At 39.1% G+C, this 5,097-nt stretch overlaps 1 pseudogene; it reads right to left on the bottom strand.

Moving 5' to 3' along the window:
- Positions 1-340: 340 nt before the first annotated feature.
- LOC134387366 (large ribosomal subunit protein uL30-like) lies at positions 341-1,083 on the bottom strand (annotated as a pseudogene).
- Between the last annotated feature and the right edge of the window lie 4,014 nt (positions 1,084-5,097).

The raw sequence follows: 5,097 nt of genomic DNA, 5'->3' as shown, positions 1-5,097 counted from the left end.
GATTAACTCGATAAATAACTAGAATTCTTTCCCTGTGAGCTCACCTCTCTTGAATTCCTCAGACCTTCTCCCAGGTGGAACTTAGTAAGACCTTCTGTCATTCATCTTTTAATTACTGTTGACTTCATTTCCAAAATCATAATAATATTATCAGCATGGGGTGGGAGCCCCACTCGCAGGGGCAGAGGGCACAGTGGTGCACTCAGGGTCAGCCTTGACACTCTTTGATCAAACTCCTTTTTGTTCCCCTCCCCCCCCTTTTTCTTTAACTTTCTTTCAATTTGAAAGCAGTCACTCTTTATTAACTAGGCAGATTGCAAAAATAATCATGGCCGACACCTTAGATCATGCTTCTAATAAGCCTGTTGATCTGGTCTTCCCTGATGCCAGCACCTCCACCTTCCACAGAATGGGTGGTCTTGTTTTCATTCCACCTTGTGGAGAAGATAGTGTGAAGGGCCACAGGAAGTTATTTGCTTCTTTGGAACACTTTCCAACAGTACAGATCTCATGAATCAGATCCTCCGTGCAGATGATGCCATATTTACCAAGAGATCGGACAATCAAAGTGTTACCACAAGGCAATTCGCTTCGTACTGATTTTGCCTTAACCACGCTTGTAGATTAGTTCATTTACTGACTTCAGGTTTGGGTACCCCCAGGCAATACATGGTTCCACAGTCCTCAGCATGTTAATTGAAGCCTTGTTGAGCTTAACAAAGGTGACTTTGAAGATCTGGCAAAGGCGAAGAAGCTGCACCACCTTTTGGACCTTTGGGCTCACACCATCGATCCTCTGGTCCTGATGACAAATGCCAGTTTGGGTTCTGCAGGTACACAGAAGTTGCCAGCTTTTCTTGCCATCCTAGCCATACGAACCTCAGCTCTGTACATCTGCCTATGCTCCTTGTGACAGTGCTTAGCTTTCTCATAGACAAGCTTCCTCCTTGCCTTTAGACGCATCTTTAGGGCAAACTTCTTCCTCAGGCGCTTGACCTTCAGCTCTAAGAAATTCCTTTGCTTTTCCTTAAGGGTTTCTGGCACAGCAGGAAGCTGCTTTTCCTTCTCTTCGACACCCTCCATGGTTCCAGCCGGAGAAGAGCTCCCTCCATCTTCCCAAGAATATAAACATTCTTTAGTTCTTGTGGCTCTTCCATCCTGTTCTGTCTCTCCATAAGGTTTGACTGGTTCACTTTTCATCCAATTTACTAACTTCACATGTTCTCTTTGCACCAACTAACCTTGATACTTTTCAACACTGGTAGACTAGTCCAGTCATCTCCAGTTACAGTGTGCACTCAAGAAACGCTGGGACCATCCATTGGTCCACGGGAAGAAACAAATTTATCCTTTTTGAATTTCGTTTTTGTTTGTTTGTGCTTTATAACATACATATTAGTACTTAGAATACATATACTATTGAGAACTCAAAGTCAGGAGATTATCCCTCTAGCCTGTTTCCCCGGGTCAGTACTACCCTTGCAGCATAGTTGAGTATTCTGGTTGTCTGAGACTCAGTCCCTTGTTAAGAGACAGATTGTAGCTATCAAACATCTATATGTGCATCTTTTTTTTTTTTTTTTTTTTAAAGATGACCGGTAAGGGGATCTTAACCCTTGGCTTGGTGTTATCAGCACCACATTCTCCCGAGTGAGCCACGGGCCGGCCCTACATGTGCATCCTTGTACTAGATTCTTTTTCCTGAGGATAAGTTCATGGATGTGGAATTCCAGTGTCAAAGAATATGTACTTTTTGAGATTTTCGACATGCTGACTTCCAGAAGATTCTATCATTTTATGTTTCTTGCAGTAGTGTTTATGTGTCCATTCCCTCACAGAATACTGGGCATCGTTATTTATAGAGATCTTTGCAAATTAGGTAACTATATTAGTCCTTCTTTGTTGCTTATAACAGAATACCTGAAACTGGGTAATTTATAAATAAACGAAATTTACTTTTTATAGTTTGGAGACTAGGACATCCAAAGGCCAAGGAACACATCTGGTGAGGGCCTTCTGGGTTGTGACTCTACAGCAACTCAGGGTATCACATGGCAAGAGAAATGGCATGAGCGAGAGAGAGAGCTAACTCCTCACTTGCCCTCCTTACAGAGCCGTGAGAACCTCGCCCATCACTCCACGAATGCACTGATGCAGTCCCGAGGGCACAGTCCTCACGATCTAGTCGCCTCTCAAAGCCCCCCCACCTTTCAAACAGCCATAATTGGACTTCCCTCCCTCTTAACACTGTTACAATGGGGGTCAAGATTCCAATACATGAACTTTTGTGGGACACATTTGACCCATAGCAGAAAGTGAAAGTGGCATTTTCTTTTAATTTGCATTTCTATAATTAGTAGTGTGATGTATTTTTTCACATTTACTGCCAGTGTGTGTTTGTGTTTGTGTATGTGAGTGAAATACCTCTCCGTGTCCTCGGCAATCTTCATTTTCTTCACTACTGAGGTCGCCTGAAATCTTCTCTCACTCTAGTTCAATCCCAAATTTTGGAAGGGAAGTTTTACCCAAGCGTGAAAAATGGATTTCATTTTTGCTTTAGTTTAAATGCCCTGACTACTAAAGTTGAATAGTTTTTCATGTGTTTATTGGCCATTTAGGTTTCCTTTTTTGTGAATTTTCTATCCTTAATCCATTTTTCTTTGGGGATATTTCCTTATCAATCATTATATATTAGGGATATTAACAGATTGTAATACATGTTACAAATACCTTTGCTGTGAAATGTCTCTTTTCCTTTACATCATATGGGTTTCCAGCCTGGCTTTGAGTTTCCCACTCCAAAGTATATATGTGTATTTAATCTCCCAGATTTCTTAAATATTTTAATTATTTTGGGTTTTACATGTAAATCTTTATCTAGAATGTATTTTTATACGGTATAAGATAGGGAGTCTTTGTCTTCATCCAAATGCATGGCCAACCATCCTGACACCATTTATCAAATGCTTCCTCCACTGAATTAAGATGCTACCGCTATCATAGTTCTCGTATAACTTGAGTCGGTTTCTGGATTTTTCTCTTCTGTTCAACATCTGTTTATTCTTGTGCCTTTATCTTACTGTTTTGACTTTATAAGTTTAAAGCAATGGCTTTATAAGTTTTAATATATAGAAAGGAAGGTCTCACATAACTGTCCTTTTCTGATATTTACATTTTGGCTATTCTTGGACATTACCTTTTCTAATATATTCTTTAAATAATTTTATTCAGATCCTAAAGATAATCCATTGAGATTCTCACTGGAAGTACATTAAATTTATATATTAACTCTGTAAGAATGCAAATAATATACATATATAAATACATACATTTATAAATTGGAACTTGTATATATGATATTCAACTTATTAACTTTATAAGGATTTTTATATTAAATCTCTATCAAGGAACATGCTGTAGCTCTCCATAGATCTTGTTTTACATTCTGAATTAAATTTTTTTTTTTTTTTTTGGCTGGTGAGTACAGGGATTGAAGCCCTGACCTTGGTGTTATCAGCACCACACTCTAACCAACTGAGCTAACTAGGCAGCTATAATTTTTTTAATTTTTTTACTTAAAAATACTATATATTTAAGAGAAAAGCAATAAGTACTAATACTGGGTGAAGATAACAAAATATTTGTACTCTGCAGCATTTTCTTTTCGTTCAGTAGGATAGTATGCCAGACGAGTATCACCAAGCACAGAGGACAATTGTCAAGTTTACCATGTGTGTATCCTATGTTGTGAGCTAGGACATTTTCATGTGACCTCATTTTCACACTACTTTTTGTAACTAGGAGCGGAATTGCTGGGTCATAGGGTAAATCTTTGTTTAAGTTACTGAGGAACCATAAAAGTGTTTTCCACAGCAGCTGCACCATTTCACATTTCTTCCAGCAATGTATGAGGGTTCCAATTCCTTCACATCCTCACCAGCACTTATTTTCTTTTTTTAATTATAGCCATCTTCATGGGTGTGAAGTGGTATCTCATTATGGTTTTGACTGGTATTTCCTTAATGACTATGTTCTTTTGCTTGTTAGCCATTTGTATATCTTCTTTGGAGAAACGTATATTCAAGTCCTCTGCCTGTCCTCTTTAAAAAAAAAAATAATAATTAATTTATTTGTTATGAATATTCATGAGATACAAAGCTGATTGTCCCCACTCCTGCCCATGATGTGGGGGCCAGATTCATACTGGGGCATATCCATTACCAGAAGTTACTTTTGTACCCTTTGTCCCTTCCCAATTATCCCCAACCTCCCTTCTCTTCGCCCTCTCTGCTCAACTCCAATTTGTAGCCCCAGGAATGTTCCCTCCCTCTGTTGGATCACGGCACTACTGTGGTCTGTCTTTCCTGCCTTCCTTTCTCTTTTAGCTCCCACATATGAGTGAGCACATGGGGTATTTATCCCTCTGTGCTTTGCTTGTTTCACTCAACATTAGTTTCACCAGGTTCATCCACGTTGTTGCAAATGGGAGTATTTCATTCTTTTTTTATGGCAGAGTAGTATTCCATAGTGTGTATATATCACAGTTCCCTTATCCAATCATCTATTGATGGACTCTGCCTGTCTTCTAATTGGGTTTTCTTTTTGTTGTTTGTTTGCAAGAGTTCTTTATATATTCTGGGTGCTAGACCTTTATCAGCTATATGATTTGCAAATATTTTCTCCTATTTTACTTTCTTGATACTGTCCTTTGGTGCACAAAAGTTTCTATTTTTTCTTTTGTTGCTTGTGCTTTTGGTATTATATTTAGGAAACCATTGCCTATTCCAAGGTCACCTGTGTTTCCTTCTGTAGTGGATTGAATTATGTCTTCCTCAAACCCACTGAAACTTGAATTGTGTCTCCCAAGTTTTATGTATTAGAAACTTAGCCTCCACTGGGACTGTTAAGAGGGTGGGAAGTCCTATTTTGGTAATCGAAAGGTGGGGCCTTGAAGAGGTGATTGGATTGTAGGACCGAGCAGTAGTGAATGGATTTAAAAAATGGTGGTCAGGGGTGTGGTTCTGAGGGCTTTAAAAGAAGAAGAGAGTCTGTCTTTCTCTCTCTCATGTACTCTCTCTACTTCTACCGTCTTGCAAT

This window comes from Cynocephalus volans, chromosome 10 (genome assembly GCF_027409185.1).
Source record: "Cynocephalus volans isolate mCynVol1 chromosome 10, mCynVol1.pri, whole genome shotgun sequence".
NCBI lineage: Eukaryota > Metazoa > Chordata > Mammalia > Dermoptera > Cynocephalidae > Cynocephalus > Cynocephalus volans.
Note: the sequence above shows the minus strand (reverse complement) of the source record. Positions and strands in the feature narration are given on the sequence as shown.